This window comes from Castor canadensis, chromosome 12, assembly GCF_047511655.1.
Source record: "Castor canadensis chromosome 12, mCasCan1.hap1v2, whole genome shotgun sequence".
NCBI classification, from domain to species: domain Eukaryota; kingdom Metazoa; phylum Chordata; class Mammalia; order Rodentia; family Castoridae; genus Castor; species Castor canadensis.
In genome coordinates, this window is record NC_133397.1 from 109,391,145 (window position 1) to 109,413,309 (window position 22,165).

Below are 22,165 nucleotides of genomic sequence, written 5' to 3' on the forward strand. Positions count from 1 at the left end.
CATGTTCCTAACTGGAGCTGTTTTGGGGGAACCTGATTGGGAAAGGACATTTGTGGAAGATGGGGACAGGGATGTGTTATTGTGGAGAATCTTTCTGGAGAGGGATAGACTTTGCAATGGGATGTAAAGGCCTAGGAAGGTTGGTTTTGCAGCATGCCAGCTGGGTGTATGTGCCATGTGGGAGCTAAGGGAGAAGCTGGGGCAGGAGCAGGACGAGTGGAGTGAGCAACTAAGCACACTCAGACAAGACACTTGGGTCTTGTCAGACCCAAGACAACCTGATCCATCAGGACTTTGCAGCAAGGCCTCAGTATCCCTAGAATTCTGCTTTAAACCCCCAAGTATGTGGACTCTTGCTTGCAGAATGAAGCCAGGCTGAGAGGAAGAGCTTGCCAAAGAGGACTGTAGGGTCAGTCAGGGTCACATGGAAGCCCCAGGAGGTGCAAAGTCAGCCCCCTGGGACTCAGCGTCTGCTCACAGCTATAAAGACTGCTGCCCAGCACGGCCCTGTACCAGAATGATCTGAATAATGCACAAAGCTGGCCAGCCCTGCCGTGCCCTGCCCTGCCCTTCCAGCAGCCCTGGTAAGCCCTGGCTGTGGCTTTCCAGATGGCCTATCCCCATTCTCCTGAGTCAGAGCCACCCAGTCATCATCAATGGGCTGTAGAGCTCCCTTGTTTACTTGCTGCTCGGTGGGAGCTGCTCACTGCCTGATTGCCTCTGCTGGATGCTCATTTACCCCCTACTCCCTCGGGCCTGGCCTCATTATCCTCATTATTCTCAGATTGCTCTGCCCTCCTGGGCAACCCCTCTGTCAGGCCCCTTCCCCATGTTCTTCTTCCACCCCGGGCAGTAAGGAGCCCAGGTCCCGTGAACGAGGCTCCCTATATCCAGCCCCAGGTTCCAAAGCCAACAGATCTTGACTTCTTGTGCTGGCCAAGGGACAAAGGCTTCTCTAGAAAAGGGATGCTGAGAGCCCACCAATGGCTCAAGTGTAGGGCTAAGCTCCATCCCACGGGCAGCCCTCCGCAGAGCCCTATGTGGCTCCCGGCTGTGAGCCACACACTCCCACCGCAAGTGAGGGCCCCAGCTCCATGGGCCCTTCCTTCTGCAGGGGTGGTGCATGTGCACAGACCCCTTTACACGCTTTCACTTGTGCCGTTTGGACCCTGAGGCCGCGGTTGCATACACAGGGTTAGAGGTTTCCCACGGGATACTGGGAAACAAAGCTAATTGGTGCAGACAGAGCTCTGACCTGGCCTTAAGCAGAGTTGCTCAGTAACCAATCTCGTGGCCGTGGGTGTTATTTAAGTCTTTTCTAAACTTGGCCTTTCTCAATAGGTCCTTCCTTGCAGCTTCAGAAGAAATAGCCCATGACTGCCCAAGGCTCAGAACACTGGAGATAGCTCCACACTCCACTTGACAAGTCCCTTTGCATCCAGACAGCCCTGCTGCCCACTGAAGCCTGTTTCCTGGCAGTGACCACACTGCAGCCCTGATTTACCTCTCCCTAACCTCGTGGCTTGCCACAGCACATCCTGCCCCGGCCCCTGCCCTATGGACCCTTCATTGGTATTCTGTGCCTCTCAGTGGTATCTAATATCTAATCTTCCCTTTACACGAGAATGAATGGGAAATCATTAGGGAACAAGCTCTTCCAACAAGCTTACGCATCAACAAAAATCTGTTCCTCCAATACCATGAGCTTTCTGTGCTCCTCCCCCCAACCCCCACTCCCCGCCTTGCTGTATAGAGCATATGCATTTGTCTGCTGCTTCCATCACCTGATAACACACAGTGACATTTTCCCCAGAGGGAGACGGTTTGGTCACAAGGAAAGCAACAGCCAAACATTCCCTTTGGACACTGTCATGGATGTTCAAACTCCAGGATTCATTCAGGGGGAAGGGATCAACATTGAGTTCTCTCAATCAGTGGAAATTCAGAGAGATGAGGGTCATAGGGTGTAACGTGACCAGTATAGCAACTAACTTGGGACATTTGGGGCCATTCCCGAGGGACTTCTATTTTCTGTGGACCACAGTGTTCTGACTCCATGTTCTCACGGACTTAGAGAAAGTCAAGGCTGGTATGGGTCTCACAGATGATCTGACCCAACTTCCACCTGCCACAGATGAGCAAGTTAGACCAGGGAAGTCATACAACTTGCCCAGGGGCTTGGTGAGTCCCAGGTCTCATGAGCCCTCCAGTGTGTGCCTTTCCTACCGCCTGCCTTGCTCTGGGTGTTTTGAACTGTTCCTTTATCTTCATTCCTCTCCACTTTCACTCTCAGGCCGCTGTCCACTCACTACCTTCATTCTGTGCCGTGGCCTCTGTCCTGTAGATCGGGGGTCCAGGGAGTGAGGGTGTAGAAGAGGCACAGTGCCAAGACCACATCTCTGCCTCCATGCAAGTAAAGTCCGCTGAGACTGGAAACAGGGCAAAGAACAAGCAACGTCAGCAGGAAAAGTAAGACAGAAAGAAAGGCCATTCATCACAGTGCCTTGGCACTGAGCCAACTAACCCCCAACTCAAAATATCCCCATTGTTCATAAATAATTATACCTTGGAGGAGGAAGGAGACGCAGTGAGCTGTGGTGTCTAGATCACCCTTGTCCAGTGGCTAGCATATTTTTATGCTGTTTTGGTGTCAACAACAACCTAGAAAAACGTGTTCTCTATGTCAGCCAGCCCCTGTTTATCTCCCAGCTCCCCTGCCAACCCCATGCCCATCTGGCCCTCATTCTTCCTCATCAGTGGTCCCCTGTAGCCACATTTTCCTCTCATGTCTGAATTGACACCTACTCATTCTCCATGAATATTTAATCTCTTCCTTGCTGGACAAAGTTCCCGAGACCTTGAGGATCTCTCTAGGGCTGCATGAAAACCTGGGATGGACAGATTTCCCTGGGAAATCTTGGGATGAGGGTGAGAGGCAGCCACAGAGACAGGTGGACTGGGCAAAATGATTAGGCCTCAGCCCTCTCTGCCCGGCACAACTAGCATTGTCCTCAGTCTTCACAGCCTGTAGAAGACCACCAAAGATTTCCGTAGCTGTCACTTTAGACATCTGCTGATGTCTGGACGTGACCCAGCTTGGACTTCACCAACATCCCTGACTTTGGGATTGGTTTCTCTAGGAGCTGCTTTATGTTGTCCACACAACAACATAACATTGGGATAGTGGAAGTGGAGGTGAGACCAGGAGGGGCTGAGAGGTGCAGAATTATCACTGCTGGTTAAGTGTCTGGGGCTCCTTAGCTTCCTGTGTGCCATCTTAAGTGCCATAGTTGACATGCAATCTTTACCACCACCATGTGGCTCAAGGTCACAGGGTCAGCAAATGGCAAGAGCCAAAGCCAGGAGAGTGGGGCCTGCAGGATGTGTTCTGATCCTTCCCTTCTGTCTCTCTTTCTGCCTGGGACAGGAGCGTACATGTTCCCATTTTTCTGCCCCTTCTAACATATCATGTTCTCAGTCTCTGGAGGTGACTCCTTCACTGACCCGGTCAGGGGACACCAACCCAGCTCCACCCAGCTCAGGCGAGTGGGCAGCACCTGACTGAAGGTCTGTTGTGAGAGGGTGGGTGTTTACCCTCGCACTGCCCAGTGGTACACACACACTGCCTACACGGGCTCCTCCCATAGAGTGACTGCTCCTATACCCTGTCCCCTCCTCTCCACTTTCCCCTTAATTCCAGGCTGCAAGAGCAAACAAACGACACACGAGGCTCTTCTTAAAGCTGTCCAGCGTGATTTTGTTCTCTGGGCCCCAGTCCAGGCTCAGATCTAGTCCCTTCTCTGCTCCTCCAAACCCAACAATGTGATCAGAAGGCCATTGTGGTTTTAAGACATTTGTTTTCACTTGTTACCTGAGAATTGCTGTGACATTGGTACTCTGAGGGTCTCCTATGGCCATTTCCCTGAGTGTGCAGGAGGCATTTCTTCTGTAGAGGAGTATGGGGCTGCAGTCCTTCCCACCAAACTGAAGCCTGAGATGGGGGCCCAAGTGGAGGAATGGATAGGGCCTCTGCCAGGAAACAGGTAGGCTATTAGGAGAGCACAGATAAATGTGGAGAAAAGGGGGGTTGCTGCTCCCCAGAAATGGGCAAAGAGCTGCCGGGGAGAGGCAATAAAGAGTCAGTCCCACCTCCAGAGCTGGTGCCCAGGGCCTGAGGACTCACAGGCGGTGTCACTGCCTTGCCCAGACTTATTTTCTTTTGTCCACCCCTGGTATTTACACAAGTTCCTTTTTACATTTCAGGGGTGTCGAGGGAAGCAAGAGAAGGATTTGGGTGTACACTTGGGTTGGAGCTTGGCAGAGTGTATAGGGCAGATTGTGAGGGGCAGCCTGAACCAAAGAGAAACCCCCAAGGGAAAAGGGGGAGTCCTGAGAGTGCTTCAACCACCCTCCCCACCTGGTGACCCACCAGGAAAGCTCCATATTTTGTTTGACTAGGGGAGGCCACCTGTGTGGGGAGAAGTTGGTCCTGTTGCCCCACCCCGAGCAGTGCTGGCTTGGCCTTCTTCCCCACAGGGTAGGAGAGTCCACTGTGCCTTTAGTTGACTCATCTCTCTTAGTGACTCATTGGCCATTGGCAAGGAGCAGTCCAACTTCCAGAGACAGAAAAACAGCTCTGTGGTGTATCATAATAAAGTAAGATACATTTTCCTTCTTGAGAAGTTGGGGACAGCGCTGGCTTTGTAACTTGAGGCACCTACTTAAAAATACCTCGCCCACATTGTTAGAACCATCTCCAGCTGAGTCACTCTTGAGGGCCCTGCAAGAGTGACACCTTAAGGAGCCCTGGCCGTGTCTCCCCAGGATTAGCACATCAGATTAACAGTTGAAGTGAGCTGGGAAGCTGAAGTGCAGAAGGAGGGCCACAGAAAGTGTTGGGGGCCCAGAGGGGGTCCTGGAGAGTCTATATGGGTGGGGGCATGCCCTGCTGGCATTCTGAAAGGTGGGGCTGGGACTCTGAGGTGGCTTTTGAAAGGAAATCACAAGAACCAAACTTTCATGTTGTTTCTGGGCCTTTTGTATAGATTTGGGTGTAAAACTAGACAAGGGGAAAAGTCAGTTTGCCAACACCTTCATAGTTCTAAGTCCTGCTGACGAAGCTTTTTCTTTTCTTTCTTTCTTTCTTTTTTTTTTTTTTTTTTTAAATAAATCCTATCCAAAGCTGGGCAGACACCCAGCTCTTTCTCTCTTTAGGGAGTGAGTGTTCCTTAAGGAAGAATATTCCCTTAACCAGATTTGGAAATTTTTATCAGAGAAAGTCTGGCTGAACTCTGTTTGCTTTTACATGAGATAGGAAAAAAGAAGCTGCCTACTTCCAGTCCAGCCAGCTGAAGCGGGAACCCTGGCCGCCCCATGTGTGTCACACACACACACAAACACGCATACAAACACACATACACTGGATCCATCCCACACTGGGGAAGCAGTGAGCCTCGGTCTCCTTCCATTCTGTTTGACTCCTATCTTCTACAGATGACTCTAGCTATCCCAGAGGGGGACACTTTTTGGTTCTTCTAAGAGACTCCATTTGGAAGAGATTTTTCTTTAATTTTTATTTTATTCATATGTGAATACAATGTTTGGGTCATTTCTCCCCGCTTCCCCCCACCCCTCCCTTACCCCCTCTTACCCCCACTTACCCCTCGCTACCCGGCAGAAACTATTCTGCCCTTATCTCTAATTTTGTTGAAGAGAGAGTATAAGCAATAATAGGAAGGACCAAGGGTTTTTGCTAGTTGAGATAAGGATAGCTATACAGGGAGTTGACTTGCATTGATTTCCTGTGCGTGTGTGTTACCTTCTAGGTTAATTCTTTTTGATCTCACCTTTTCTCTAGTTCCTGGTCCCCTTTTCCTATTGGCCTCAATTGCTTTTAAGGTATCTGCTTTAGTTTCTCTGCATTGAGGACAACAAATGCTATCTGGTTTTTTAGGTGTCTTACCTATCCTCACCCCTCCCTTGTGTGCTCTCGCTTTTATCTTGTGATCAAAGTCCAATCCCATTGTTGTGTTTGCCCTTGAACTAATGTCCGCATATGAGAGAGAACATACGATTTTTGGTCTTTTGGACCAGGCTAACCTCACTCAGAATGATGTTCTCCAAATCCATCCATTTACCAGCGAATGATAACATTTCGTTCTTCTTCATGGCTGCATAAAATTCCATTGTGTATAGATACCACATTTTCTTAATCCATTCGTCAGTGCTGGGGCATCTTGGCTGTTTCCATACTTGGCTATTGTGAATAGTGCCGCAATAAACATGGGTGTGCAGGTGCCTCTGGAGTAACCTGTGTCACAGTCTTTTGGGTATATCCCCAAGAGTGGTATTGCTGGATCAAATGGTAGATCAATGTCTAGCTTTTTAAGTAGCCTCCAAATTTTTTTCCAGAGTGGTTGTACTAGTCTACATTCCCACCAACAGTGTAAGAGGGTTCCTTTTTCCCCGCATCCTCGCCAACACCTGTTGTTGGTGGTGTTGCTGATGATGGCTATTCTAACAGGGGTGAGGTGGAATCTTAGTGTGGTTTTAATTTGCATTTCCTTTATTGCTAGAGCAATACAGCATCCTTATTAAAGTGATGACTAATTCATCACTAGAGATGATGCTAGAGATGAGCATTTTTTATGTGTTTTTTGGCCATTTGAATTTCTTCTTTTGAGAAAATTCTGTTTAGTTCACTTGCCCATTGGAAGAGAAGAATTTTGAGGAGATCTTTTGTCCTAAAGTTTATGCAACTTATTGATATACATAAGGGTGGCTATAATAAGCTCCAAACTGAGTACACTTCAGATTGTGTCAAGTGCTATAAAAGAAAGATAAAGATTTTCTCTTTGTTTTACTCATGGGGAAGCTGTAAGAGAGTAGAACTGTTTGAGGCCATATAGTCACCTGAGTCATCAGTCAGGATCCACCAGGCTTGCAAGGGATTTGGATCCAAGGGCAGACTTGATGCCAGCCCTGCAGGTAAGTAGGAGTCAGAAGTCCAGGCCTTGAAGCCTCCTCCTGCCATGTGGTCTCAGACAAATCACACCACCTCTCTGTTTCCTCAGTAGTCAAATGTGGAAAATAACTTCTATGACAGGGCTGTGATTAGGGCAAAATAAAACCTCAACAAGAAAAGGCTTTCCTAGGTTCTAGTCACAGTTTATTGCTTCTGAATCTAACACAAATAATTCCTAATATGGTTATTAATAACTTTGCAGCTGGGTTCAATGGCTCACGCCTGTAATTCTAGTTATTCAGGAAGCTGTAGGTGGGAGGATCACAGTCAAAGGTCAGTACAGGCAAAAATGTGTGATCCTACCTGAAAAGTAACCAAAGCAAAAAGATGCTAGGAGTATGGCTTAAGTGGTAGAATATCTCCTAGCAAGTGCAAGGCCCTGAGTTCAAACTCCAGTACCAAAGGAACTTCCCAGGTACTTTATCTTACATAACCTTCTCAATACAGTAAGAATCAGTATGACATTTTATAGTGAGGAAATTCCCTGGAGTCCCATGGTTTAAAGTGGTGGAGAGGAGAACCAAAATTGAGATGGGGGTTCTTTAAACACTGTATAATTAATATATTTTTCCCTGCTGGGCACAGGGCCAACTTGTTTTAGATAGTTAAAAAATTACAGAAAGCTACAAAAAAAGAAAGGGTGAAAGAGGGAGGGAGGGAAGGAAGGAAAGAGGGAAAGAGAAAGGGAAGGAAAAAGGAAGGAAGGAAGGAATTTCACACTAAGCCTACTGTCCTGAGAACACAACAATTCACATTTTGACCAATCCCCATCCTTCCATGCTGAGAAAGTCACATGACTCCTTGGGGACAACTACATGCTCTAGAGTGTGCTGTAGGCTTGCAGCGGGTGGGGTGGGGTGGTGATGCATTGGCTGGTGAGACCTGGAAAGTTCTGGGAGTAAGTGATTCTGGGAAGAAGGGAAGGATCCAATGTGGAAATCAGGAGGAAGGAGACTGGCAGGTGCAGGCTCAGAGGCAGCCTTCTCACCATAGGCCACAGCCAGCTGTTCCTCTGTCCTCAGAGAACTTCTGGGTTTTCTGAGATGTTTGGAATGGGTGAGCAACTGGTCCCTCTTCCCAGGCCGTGAGGTTGAAGCATCTTGGAAGTCTCTGGAGGGTCCTACAGCCTCACAGGGAACCATTGGCCTTCCCCTGGGAGCCACGGGGGGCCCCTGGAGCTGCCACCTGTCTCTCTTTGTCAGTCAGCTCTTCCGCAGACAGAGCAGCAGGGACAGCTGAAGCCTGACTCCAGGATTGACAACATGAGTCTGACACAGCTCTGTGTCCCCCACCAGGGTGGCAGCAGCTGCTCCTTCCCACCCCACAGCTCTGGATGTCTTCCCAGGGACTTGGGATTGGGTCCCAGCCAGCCAGGTCCTCCCTGTCCTCCCCATCCTGTGTCCAGCCCACTTGTGGCACCCAGGTACAGGGTCTCCATCTTGTTATTAATAGTAGAATGTTAACCATCCCACCTCCCTTTACATAGAACTGCTGAATTTATAGTCGTTTTATGTCTACTGTTTCATTTAATCTTCAGCAAGTTTTTGTAGGAGGAATTATTCCAATTCTGCAGGTAGAGAAAATTAAGAGGAACTAACTGAGTTGTCCTAGGTTGCACAGCAATAAGAACTTTCATTTATTTTTGTCACTGTGTAGCTAGCACACAAAGCACGTAACAAGATTAACAATGAGTTAATCACACACAAAAGTAGCAAAGAGATAAGTGAAAAAATAAAGATGGAGTCCCGAGAAGCCACTAGACAACCCCTGCCGTTCAAACGCTGCCGTGTGTGACTTGAAGCATTCTAGCAGCTAACACAAAGGGAAATGTACTCGCAGACTTCCGGTGTCCTTTAAATAAAAACAAACCAGATGCTTAGGAAAGACAAAGCCATCCCTAGTCCTAAGAGAAAGGGAATTTTCTAGCAAGGTCATACCAAGAAAACATCTCACAATCGTGATGTTCATGAAGGCAGTTCAGAGCAAGGTCTTTGAATTCTGAGACCTTACTCACACCTCTAAGTCTCAGTTCCTTCATCTGTAAAGTGGGGTGCTCATAAAACCTAGCTCATAAGTTTGTTGTGACAAATACATGAGATTCTTTTAAAGAGAAATTTTCAAATGAGCAACACACTACTTAGGATTCCAGAAGCATCAGGGAAACCAAAACACTGGGTAACGTGAACTGGAGCCATGTCTCCCTCCTCTTTAACTAAACAGGCTATCTTCACATCTCTGTGCTGTTTCCTCATCTGAAAACATGGTAAGAATCCTACTCCATAAAATTGAGGCTGAAAGGAGAGAATCTGCACGAGGCTCTTAGTCAAGTGCCTGGTCTACAGGAAGCACCCAGTGAGTGAGGCCTATGAGCAGGGATGTTAGGGGGTTTTTCTTGGCATCATCCTTTACTGTGGACAAGGCAGGCAGTCCCCTGTATTCCAGGCCACTAGACTTCCCATTGCCACCCCTCAGGCTTGTTTCTTTGTGTGTGCCTTGCATCCCTGAACTCTGGCCCACATCCAGTAGCTGCTCAGTTTACACATGTAAGACAGCACTGGGACATAAGAGAAAGGGGATCCAGCATGGCGTAGGAGTCAGGAAGCTCCACCTAGCATCAACTGAGCCGTACAGTGCTTTGAAGCCTGTTTTCTGATCTGTAGGATCAAAGAAGGGATCTTCACAATCTTGAAGAGATTTGACTTCTAACACAATTCTCTGAAACCACTCACTTTGCATGGACTGGTTAGGAAACCCTTACAGAGGCGTGAGTGAGGCAGACAGGGGAGGTGGCTGGAACAGAGCTGCTGGGGTATTTGGCAGAACCTGGGTGTGTGCATGGTGGTTTATAGGAGTCATCCCAGTTCTGGGAATCTGTGATTTCCCCATTTTCCTGGGAAGAGGCCTGGGTCTGCTGGAAACAGGCAGCTTCACTCTCATTTGGGGCCTGCCTCCTTGAGGAAGAGTGGCCTCAGCAGAGGCAGATAGGAGAATCTGGGTCTGGTGTGAGAGAGGCAGATGGGGGTGGCAGAGGCAGGAAGAGGTGAGAGAGGAAACACGAGTGGCTGTGTGGGAGGCCAGGAAAAGCTGAGCCTGAGTTGGAGAAGGAGCCTGAGTTTCAGGAAGAACCAGGCCCCCTCAGAAGAAAGAACGCCAGGGACAGCCAGTCGGAGGGCCAGAGCTGGCCTGTGGGTACAGCCTGCCCTGACACCAGGTGAGGCTATTCTTAAGCTAGTAGTTTTCCCAGGCTCCTTTGGTGCAAAGAGGAGGATCTTCCAGGAGGAAGAAAGGATCTAGAAACTTCTGTGATATGTGGGCAAGCCCAGCCTGGGCTCTGGTATCAGGGCTGACAGAGTCTGGAAAATTCATAGTCCCTGGGCCTCACTCCCTCCTCACTCTTCCTGGAAGGGAGAAAGTAACCATTAGTGTCATCTGCTCACCAGTGGGTGCCATTAGCCGGCTCTCGCAGAACACGCGCAGCCTCTAATGTTTGGAGGAGTTACAATAATGGAGTTAATCTGCCATTTCATCATCGTCCTCCCAGGCATGCAGAGGGGGAGGGGAGGCCTGAGGTCTGCTTCAGAGCAATTTCACAGCAAAGAGCGCTCTCCCTCCTTTGGCATCATTGAGGTCCTGGAGCCGTGTTTCTTCCTCCCCTCTCATCTCCTTCCAGTGATGTAGTGTCAAAATGCAACTCAGAGATGACTAGAGTCAACCGCTGTCAGACAGCTCCAGAGCAGGACGCATCAAGAAGGTGCCTAAAGTTGATGAAATGTCTGAAGAGTCACTCTGCATTAGATGCCACGCAAGGCATTTCAAGTGCATTCACGCCTCGATCCTCATATCCACCCTGATTTCATGAGTGAATAGTGGTTTTGTTTTACAGCTTTGGGAACCACAGCTCAGGAGGCACAGTGACTTGCCCAACATCATTCTGCTGGTTAGCAGCACAGTCAGGATTTGAACCCAGGCTTGGCTCTGAGTTGACCGTTTCCCCTAAGTGCATCTGTTACTAGGATACCTTAGCTGCACCCTGAAGCCTGAGAAGGCTCACAAGAAGTCCTCCCAGTCTCACTACTGAAGGTCTAATGGTTAGGGAGGGAACCACAGGGCTGGGAGGGAAGGAGGTGGCTTGCAAATATCACAGTGTCCCCGAAGACAACTGTGGCCTCTGGAACCAAGGCCAGGAGATGCCTTCATTTCCAACCTCTACCCAAGGACAGCCCCATAGCAGCTGCCCTTCCTCTTCCTCTTGCTGACTCTACAGGGCACAGCTGACCCCTCAGCCCACCAGTGGTGCAGGGACACTGTGGTTCACAAACACATTGAGTGCTTGCTGTGTGTCAATTTTGCCTTGTCTACTAGCACTGGACAGATCCTCCCTATTGTCCCTTGTACACCTCCAAATCAGGGGCCCAGAGCACCTGCTCAGTAAGTAGCCACTCCAAGCATGACAAGCAGACTTGTGATCCCTCCCCTCTGGTTAAATAAAGGGCCAGGACTCCAGTTTCCCACCAGACTCCAAATCAGGTGCTTGTTTTTGCTAGATAACCATGGGTCTAGATGAAGGCCACGAAGATGGCTGAAAATTTTAGAAGGCCAGGGAAACTGAGTTTCTTTTGGAGAAGATATCATGGAGTAAAAGGGGATACAGCCTTTGAAGGCAAACTACTTCAGTTATGATGTAACCAAAGGCAGGAGCCAGGAGCCAAAGACAAAATGGCCCCAGAGGCATTGGGTAAGACATTCAGGTGAGAATGTCCTGAGTTCTAGGGTGTCAATACTGGAAAAAGTGGGAGTGAGTTTTTTCAAAGAGGTATTGGTTAAGTTTAGTGTGGTCCTGCTTGAAAGCTGGAACTTCAGAAGTTGATGCATCACTGGTGGCCTCTTGTCACCTAGTGACATGTGATTAGAACTGACCTCGGCGCTCGCTTCAGCAGCACATATACTAAAATTGGAACGATACAGAGAAGATTAGCACGGCCCCTGCGCAAGGATGACACGCAAATTTGTGAAGTGTTAAAAAAAAAAAAAGAACTGACTTCATTCCCACACTAAGGGAATGAATCTTGAGAAGCCCGTAAGGATGGCAGACCACGTCCTTCCGCCACCACAAGACCTAAGGGAGCAAGAAAATAAAAGTCCAGATCTACAGGAGATGGAGGGGACACTACCCTTGCTCAGAACTTCTTCAGAGATGAGGTTCCAGCCTTGCAGTGCAGGTGGCTGCACTCTGGGTGGCTCAGGTGGAGAGACTTGTGCAGAAAGCACCAGGTCCTTCCTCTGGGCTGCTACATGGTGACAAGAGCTCTGACCCAGGGATTCTGCCTGCTGCTGGAAGCTTCTTCCTGTCCACAAGGAAGTGACCACTGGAGACGTTTAGCACTTGGTGAGACTATGTCATGAGAAATGACAGGCTGAAGCCAGGGTGCCACACTAGCTGGTTAAAGTGAACAGGATCTGAATCGTCTCCCAATCTGTATCACAGGGTGACATTAGTCTCCAAAAGGAGGCAGATGGCAGCAGGGAAAGGAAGATGACTTCTGTAAGTCTAACACTTTTTGCTTCCAGAATGCAAAGAAATTTCACCTTTAGTATGTGATCCTCTAGTATCTTAAGTACCTCTGATCCTCCATGACCAGAGCAGAAGATGGGGTGAGGCACCCACAATTTCAGAGGAGGCTGGGTGAGATGGCGAAGAGCCAGGCCTTCAGATGTGACCTTTCTGTGACAAAATCTGAACTTGCCACACTGAGATTTCTTTAATCCCCGTGAATTTCAGTACAAGGTGGTGACAGTTCTGAGTTCCTCTGAAAAATGCAGTATGAGTGGAATGAACTTATTTTATTTATTTTTATTTTTTTCTTTGATTTATATGTGCATACAATGTTTGGGGCATTTCTCCCCTCTTCCCCCCGTCCCCACCCTCATCTCCTGGAATGAATTTAATGTCTATTAAGTAAGTACCCAGCATGGTCCCCACACACTAGTATAGATAACCCACACTAGAAAATCCACTACTGTTAGTCCCTTTCTCCTCTCTTTACTTTGGCTTTGATTACCAAAATAAGTAAGTGAAAAGAAGAAACTTCAAAACCCTGGCCAGTGTGTGTCTGTTGGTTCTTTTAATTAGATAGAGGCAATGGTTGTCAGTTCTCTGATTTGCCTAGAGTCTGCTGAAACACAGATTGCTGGGCCCTGCCCCCCTGGTGAGGGGACATTTCTGAAACTCCAAGAACTGCAGAAGTTCTTATTCAGAGCTGTTGCAATAATGAATATTTACAGAAGGGTGTCAGTTATCTTTAAATGCTATCATTATTGGATATCTAATTCTTTTAAACCCTCTATATTTGGGTGAGGCACCTTTTGCTAAAACTGAACTCTGCAGTGTACCATATGGTGCACAGAAAGAGACCAAGGGTGACAAGGACAAGCCACTCCACACACAGGCAATGACCAACCCAGGCTTCAGTCATCGGAACGCTTGTTTGCACCTAACCAAGGAGAATGGGCCTGTTTACAGTCATAACTTTTTGGTAGCACTGATATCTAAGGACCTGGGTTACACTGGGACAGGTCCGTGCAGTGGTGATTCCAGTAGGTTCTGACTTAGGGAAGCCTCAGGGTCTCTCCCCTTGCCTTACGTTACAAACCAGGAATACTTAAGACTCACCTGGAGAGTTTGTCAATATTCACACATCGAGGCTCACTTTCAGAGAGTCTGATTCTGTAGCTCTTGAGTGCCCCGGTTCCCAAAGTGACTCAATGGAATCAATGGGGACCACCTATAAGGCTCCACCCTGAAACCATCTCGTTACCCACTGCGACTCTCCTGGGGAAACCCAGAGGCTGAACAGGCACCTGTCCCTGTCACCAATTCTTTTTCCCACCTTCTTAACCAGGTGAGCCCACAAAGCTGGACTGCTCATTAGTTCAACAAATATTTGTCAGGCAGAGTGCTCAGTAGAGGGAATACAGTGGAGAGTGAAATACAGGGTCAAGACCATGGGCGTGGCAAACAGGGCACTGAGGGCCAGGATTTAAAGGGCGCTCACTCTTGGTAATACACATGAACCTGAGAGGGAGCACCTCACTCACTTTTGTATCTGGGCACCTCATTTTCCTCATCCTCATCCTGGTAAAACAGACCCAGTCCTGGTCCTTTGAAACACACAGTCTGGAGTGGGATGGGATGGAGAGAGAGGCCTGAACGAGTGAGTGTGTGCCACGGGCCATGATCAGCAAATCCCAGCTACTTTGGAGGTGGAGGTAGGAGAAATGCAGTTCAAGGCCAGCCTTGGCCAAAGTTAGAGAGACCCTATCTCAAAAACTAAGCAGGGCAGTAGTGGCACCTATCTGTAGTCCCAGTTATGCAGAAGGCAAAAAGCATGAAACCCTACCTGAAAAATAAACCAAAAAGCAAATAGGGCTAGGGGAATGACTCAAGTGGTAGAACACCTATCTAGCAAGTTGGAGGCCCTGAGTTCAAATCCCAGTGCTGCCAAAAAAATTGGCAAAGGGAACAGAGTGTGCAAAGTCTAAGAGGAGGAAGGAGCTAAAAGTCTGTGAGGCTGAGCATGGCAAAGAGAACCCTGGCCTGGGGGAGCCTGAACAGTTAGCCCTAAATGTCCACGTTGCTGAAGGTCTTGGTAAGGATTTAGGATTTTATTCCTAATGCGAGGAAGGCATTGGAGCGTTTTTAAACAGAGGTGTGCAGCAGTCCTTCTTACATTTGGAGAACAGCACTCTGGCCGAAGTGTAGCAGGGAAGTCAGTGAGGAGGCACTCCCAGCACACAAGTAGATAGGATTTGGTCACCTTGTGGCACAGGAGATGAAAACACAGAATTGGTAGGGCTTGGTGAGGGACTGAATGCCAAAGAGAGAGGAAGGCAGAATCTGTAATGGTACCTCCTTTCTGGCTTGAGTAATGGGGCAGATGGAAGGACCATTTTACCAAGCTGGGAGAAAAAAAGGGAGAATGGAATTGGAAGCTGAAAAGGTCACTTTTGAGCCCCTGAGAAGTCTTTGGCTTCTGTGAGACAGCCACATGGTGACGTCATGTTGGATCTATGAGTCTGGAGCCTGGAAGAGAGGTCTGGAGGGTCCATAAATTCAGGAGTGATGACCATGGACATTGCATTAGGATGAACAAAGGGACAGTGGCCTGGGTCTGAGTCCTGACCATCTGCACGGTGCAGAGCAGGGATGCAAGGAGACTGAGCAGGACCAGCCAGAGGTGGGGGAAGAGGACCTGACAGAGGTTCAGCAAGACTGCAAGGATTTGGAGCAGGGGGAGCAGGAGAGGGTAAAGATCTAAATGTTAGCTGGGTGTCAATAACTCACACCTGTAATTCTAGCTACTCAGGAGATAGAGATCAGGAGGGTCAAGGTTCTAAGCCAGCCCAGGCAAATAGTTCTTGAGACCCTGTTTCGAAAAAACTCATGACAAAAACAGGACTGGCAGAATGGCTCAAGGGGTAAGAACACCTGCCTATCAAGCATGAGGCCCTGAGTTCAAACCCTAGTGCTGCCGAAAAAAAAACCAAAACACTCTAAATGTTCATGGTGCCCATCCCCAAGGAAACAACAGAGTAGAGTCACAGTCAACTATGCACCTTGGCTGAGACTAAAGCTGTTCTCAGCCACCAGCCACCTGTTTGCAGGAACGTTACTCAGTTGCCCCAGGGGACCACCCCACTGGGACCAGAGATCTTCCCTCCTGATAGAGCCCCTGATGTCACCACCCAGGGAGGCACAGAGAGCGGATCGAATTGCTGGCCTTCTTCCCAGGGGAACTGACAGCTGCCTGACAGCCACCCGGCAGGACAATTTGTGGCAAGAAATGAAGACAGATTCTCCTCATTAATGTCATTAATGTGTTGTTTACTCCCTCCCACCACTCCAAGTGTCATTAATGAAGAACCAGTGGTGGGAGCAAATCTGAGGTGAAGTCCTTGACTTTGGCCTCTAATGGACGAGTACCCATGGAACAGTCTGTGACTTGACCAGGCATTGCCTCCTTTTCTTCCAGAATTTCCCCCAAATTCACACTCCTGTCCACCCCCTCGAATCCCCTCTCCCTCTCCACCCACCTTCTTCAAGTCATTAGGAAGAGAGCTGCACCTCCCAGTGTGATTCTGACTCATAGATACTTGCCCAAAAGTAATGGTGCATGGGAAGCACAAGCCTCTTTTCAAGGGCAAGTTCAAAGGAGAGGCTGAGGACGGCTTCTAAGAAAAACCATGTGTGTCCTTGAAGATGCTCAGACACAGAAACATGTGCATCCACTGATGTCTCTGGAACCAAACCTGGTCTGGAGGTCCTCACCCCTCCTTCTTTCACCTCTGCTCCCCAAGAGCAAGAGGACCCCCCTCTCCATAGTCATCCTGAGCTCTTGGCGTCCACAACATAGTTTGAGGCTGGCTAAAGCTAGAACATACTGAGTTTGTTTAAGGCACCTTGATTCTGGTTGGTCATTTATTCATAATGCTTCAAGGCCTTTGTGGTAGAAAAGCACTTGAGAGAAAAAGCAAGCATGGAACTCAGAATAAACAGAAGCTGCCACAGTACCTAGCAGGAAGCCCCGAGTGAGCAAAGTGAACCATCACAACCACCCTTCCACCTCAGCCAGCCTCTGCATTCTTGCTGCAACCCCAAAAGCCCAAGCATGAGGAGGTACAAGGAACCAACCCACATCACCCAAGCCTGGTGCTCACAGCAGGAGTTTCCTCTTGGCAGTAACAGCCACCACGGATCTCTCTCCCAGCAGGGAGCTAAGCCAGCCACAGGGATACGGGGCAGGCCAGGTGTCAGTCTTCCCTCCCCTCTACCACAGCCCTCTCATCTAGTGGGTTTCCAGATCCTGCTGGTTTTGTCTCACATATGTGCTGCCTTTGCAATAGGGCACTTGTCACACTTATCCCTAGGCCTGTACCACCCAGGGACAATGGGAGCACACCCTCAAACCAGACCAGGGATTCAGAGGAAGTGACCCAAAGGAGAAAACAGGACAGCTGGCCTGGAAAGACAAGAGTCATCCAGGATGCTCAGAGACAGGAAGGGGTGATTCCAGACCATGGGAGCAACAGGGTGAGGCATAGAGATGCAAAAAGACCTCAGAGAGTTTGGGGATGGGGACGTAGAGGTAGGATAGTGTAGCAGCTAAAACATCAGTTCCTGAGCTGTGGCTCACATCCCAGCTGTGCCATCAGGAGCTGTGTGTCCTTGGGCCGGTTGCATAACCTCATTGTACTTCAGTGTCCCCGTGTGAGAAGCGGGGATGCTAACTGCACGCATCGCAAGGCTTCTGTGAAGATTATACGGCTTACTATGGATTAACACTTAAGACAGGGCTGCACATGATAAACACTCAATAAATGTTCATAGTTTTCATGATCATCCTGGGGCAGGATGGTGGAAACAAGGCTGGCGGGAAGGAAAGGGCCAATTCACAAAGAAGCTTAAATGCTATTCAATCCTGTGGATATGATGCTCCAAAGAGGGAGCTTGAGGGTGACAGGTAGGATCTCTGGTGCCCTGATTCAGAGCCACTTTTCATCTGTTGTATAGATTTGAACTTTTGGATAACATTTCCTTTGAAAAAGAAGATGTCCAACTTCAAAACAAGTGTTAAATGGGAAACCGTTGGAGAATTTGGAGCAGGAGAGCAATCTCCTGGTTCTAGCAAGGAAGATGGATTGAAGTGGGTGGGCAGAGTTAGAAAGAAGCAGAGGTCCGGGGAGACAGGGTGCCAGCCAGAGCTGAGATAGTGCAGTGGGGAGAGAAGCAGAGGACCTGAGGATCTGGGGACACCTGGAGGGGAGTCAACACGGCTTGAGAAGTGACAAGATCTGGGGCTGTGGGTGGGCACAGACTCTGTCATCACTCATTTCCTCTCTTCCCCCGCTGTTCATTCTGAGACCTCTAAACTGCTTCTCTTCCTCTGCTTTTCACAGGGAATGAAATCCAAAGACCCCCAAGACTTCTCTTGACTTCCCCATAGCCTCCCCTATCCCTGTTCCTTATTCCTCACTGCACCCAGGACTAAGCCACATGCCCTTCCCCCAGCCGCTCTACTGAGCTCTCTCCTTCCACGCTTAGCTGCTGTCTTCTCCTTATCTATCAAACCACTCTGTAGCCTCTCGCCTGATGTTACTCTGGTTCCCTTAGATGCATCTTGGTTGGTTTATCTTTGTCTCCCTCCTCTAGAATGCAAGCTTCTGGAGTGTGGGGCCAGGGGAGGGTACTGAGACTGGCTATCTCTCCAGATTCTCAAGCATTTATAAGGTGTGTAATGAATGAAAGACACACACTAAAACAGTCTCTGGTGTGGATGACTGGGCAGGGGGGGAAGGTGACAGCATGGACTGAATAGGAAACAGAAAAGGAAGAGCAGGTGTAGAGACAATCTTCCATCACCCACAGAATCAAAGGCAAATGCCTAAGTATGGCCATGAGGGAGGCAAGGCTGGGTCCTTCTCCTGTTCCCACCTCATATGGGCTGCTCTCTGTCCCCATCCCCCGCTGTCATAACCTCTGGCCACATGGAACCTTTCGTGTGCCATGAACACTCGTGTCTCTCTGTGTCTTCATGCTCTGCTGATCCCTCTGCCTGGAATGCCCTGGCTTGTTTTCCTCTGCTAGCCAGCTGCTTCTACTCACCTATCTAGAGCCTATCAAATATCACCCACTCTGAGTATTCTATCATGGAACACCTGGCAGATTTCTTGTCCTCTTATACATCCAGTCTAGACCTCTTTTATTGCATCTCTGTTATTATACCAAGCAGTAGGTCTTGCTTATATGCCTTTCTGTCCCCTGTTCCTATCCATGAATTCTTTCTAATAGTAATAATAATTACATTTTTATTACTAATACATAAGGAAGGAGGTCCTATATCAACCCCATCTGACAGGTTAGCAAACCAAGACTATGAAAGAGCAAGTAAGTCAAGCTACTCAAAAGAGCCAGAGCCAAAATTTGGACTCAGAGTTGCCTGATTCCAAATCTATCCTCTCAACCATTTTTTATGACTTCTGTACTTTAGACACTGGGGTAGACAGGAGAGGCAAAATGATGAATAAAGTCAGACTCCATCCCCACCCTCCAAGGGCCTATGAATATCCCCATCTTATTCCGAAATTAATGTAAAAGTTATGGCTGTAGCCTGTGCTATGAAGAGAAGGCCTTGGTTGCTACCTGCACAGGTACCAAGGGAGGCAGCCTAGCTCTGAATCTGGCCTCCATGCCTGAACTCCAGTCTTGAGCCTGAGGCCACACAGCAGTGATGCTCACTGGATGTTTCTTTATCTCTTGAAGCCAAATTGGCTTCTACCCTATCTCTCTTCCAGGCTTCGTTGGTCCTGAGTAACTTAACAGTACTTCCTGCCCAGTGCTTCTGCGATCCTTTTTAGGTCTGTTGTACTCCTGAAAGTGTAGCGGATGCTTCTCTGCTGATGATGAGAGATTCAGACAAGCCACTTAGTGATTAAGAGACAAGAAGTGTTCTCTAAGAGATGGGCAAGCATCCTCCTTCTTTGCTCATCCTGGATTCCCAAGGCAGACTGGAGCATAGACACCATTCATTGCCTATTTAGGAAGAAGCATGCTAGTAGGACGTTCTTGGGCCATGGGGCTGAAGGAATGAGAGCATTTAGACTTCAAAACAAAATTGCTAGATTCCTTGAGGTGGGCCATGGATGCCAGTTAAGTGTCCGTGGGCTATCTCAGTTGGTGATGGTTGGCCATGAGATTTTCTAGTGTGAATCCTTGGTTCTTTAAGCTAGCAAGACAGATCATCTAGTACTACCCCTCCATTCACAGACAAGAGCACAGAAATGAAAAATGACTTGCTCAAGGTCTCACAGCTAACTAGTGGCAGAGGGACTAATAGCTGGGATCTCTTGACTCGTGGCTCACTTCTCTTGTCTGGAAGCCCAGAGATAGAATTTTTTTTTTTTTTAATGCCTGCCTGGGGCTATGTGAGTGCATCAAGGAGAAAGAAATGTGTCAGTGAACTCTGGACTGCAAGAGCAGTACTGCAATGGATGGACCTTCAGAAGCTCACTGCTCAGGTTCCCTGGGCTCTGCAACCAGGGAACATGCTATTATGGGTTGCAACTAAGGAGCGATTTCTCCAGGAACCAACTTCCTGGCTTCTCCTCCCCCGGCTGCAGGCCCTCCAGCAACGAGCACTAACCAAGACTTTGAGCCAGCTGCTCCTGAACTCTGTGAGCTCTGATCCATCCTATCTGCCCCTGGGTTGGGAGTCTACAGGGCTGAACTGGTTTCTGCTGCTTCATGGACAGCAATGACCTCTCCTGCCCTGGGAGCTCATTACCAGTCAGGGGCTTAAGGCAAACTCTGACAGCAGTGGAGATGAAAGCAATTTAAGATGCAGGCTGCTCTGTGGCCCCTGGTCACTCTGGTTTTTATTAAAGGTCAAAGTATCAAACACTCCTAATGAAGATAAAGGCTGGTAAGACGCATAGGATTTGGGGCTAAAATTTCCTGAAACAGGTTGAGGCAGATTGGGCAGGGCACAGGCAGCTGAAGCTGAGATGGGGCCTGCCTTCCCAGAGGAAGGGTGGCTACCAGGAGATAGTATCTTTGTTTGCTTGACTCCTACCTCTCCATTTACTCAGAATTCACCTAGTTATTTTCCGTCATCAAATAACTCAGTCCTCTGTGACCTTCATGTGCAGAGGGGCAATATTCCTTCAAGCCACTGAGCCAAGATCAGCCCAGTCTCCCAATGCAGAAGCACCCCCAAGCTAGGCTTCAGGCCCTTAGTCCCGTTTACTCCCGGTTCTTTCACCTGTGTGGGCCCATAGATGGACCTGTGGAAGGTGGAAGTCACCACTGGTTGCAGGGGCTGGGGACTCCATATACTCCAGACCCACCACCTATATGTCCCTAGCTGCCATAGTCCTGTGAGAAAGGGTATCTCAGCAGAAACAGGGGGTCCTGTGGGCCAGTGTACCCCCTGGAGGAAATCAGCCATTCGTAGAGCCCTGGGAGACTCTATTTACCCTGAGGCAAGTCTCCCAGGTCCATAAACAAACCAACTCAGACTTCCCAGAGGAGATATACTATGAAATGCCACTCTGTTTCTGTAGCATGGCAGTAGTGAGGACATGGTGACAGCAGCTTTGATTATTCCCTCTCAGAGGTGCTGTAGGAGCTTCCAGAATTCTTCCCAGGTAATATCACCCTAGTGGAGCAGGGGTTGGCCAAGAGGAGGGGGAGAGAGAGAATAAGGTGAGGAGGTAAGACAGACTCCATCGGTGAGAGCCCCAATGCAAGCTAAGGTGAGTCTTGATTCAGAAACCAAACAAAAAGAGCCACTGAGGGTCTCTGAGAAGCTACAATGATGTATGAAAGTCTGGCACCAAAGCACTCACTACTCATGCAACCTTGGATGATGAATCCTTAGCTTCACATCGCTTTTTCCTGTGTGCAGTGAGGATAATAAGAGCACCTACCTCTGAGGGCTGGGCTGAGGCTCACTGAGAGAATTTAGCAAAGGATGCAGCAGAATGCCAGGCACGTGGGCACTGTGCGGTACTAGCTCCTGTTGTGGTTCTTAGCCAGTCTGAAAGGGTTTCTGGAACTTTGGGCAGGATTAAATCTTGTGTGGGTGTTAAGGAGAAATAAAAGAAATTGAGCTTCTGCTTGTACCTCTGTCAGAGATGGGACATTCAGTTAGATATACACAGATCTGATCCCTGCTACAGGACAGGGCAGTCACATTCCCACAATGATGGGGCATGGGGCAGCTTCTGTGTCTCCCTTCCTTGATGAGGGGATTAAGGACACAGAAAGCACACCTGAGGAAGATGGGGATCCTAGGAACTTCCTAGAACTGGTCACATCCTACTAGATTATATGTGTGTAGGTACCGTATATGCTTCACAAAACACCATGCTCCACAGTCACTCAGCAAATAAGAATGTACCAAAGAGGTGGGCACCAGTGATTCATGCCTGTAATCCTACCTACTAGGGAGGCTGAGATTGGGAGGATCCAGTTTCTAGGCCAGTGAAGGTGGAAAAGTTTGCAAGACCCCATCTCAATGGAAAAAACTGTGTTCCTGTCATCCTAGGGACAGCACAAAGCATAAAGTAGAAGGGTCGTAGTCCAAG

General features: G+C 48.7%; 1 protein-coding gene and 1 non-coding gene across 7 annotated transcripts in view; both read left to right on the forward strand.

The window, feature by feature from the left end:
* Syt6 (synaptotagmin 6) overlaps nucleotides 1-22,165 on the forward strand; it is a 62,725-nt gene that overhangs the window by 24,167 nt on the left and 16,393 nt on the right. The gene's annotated exons all lie outside the window — the stretch shown is intronic.
* Nucleotides 11,946-12,052, forward strand: LOC141415161 (U6 spliceosomal RNA). The gene has a single exon (XR_012440175.1). It is a non-coding gene; the product is annotated as a U6 spliceosomal RNA (small nuclear RNA).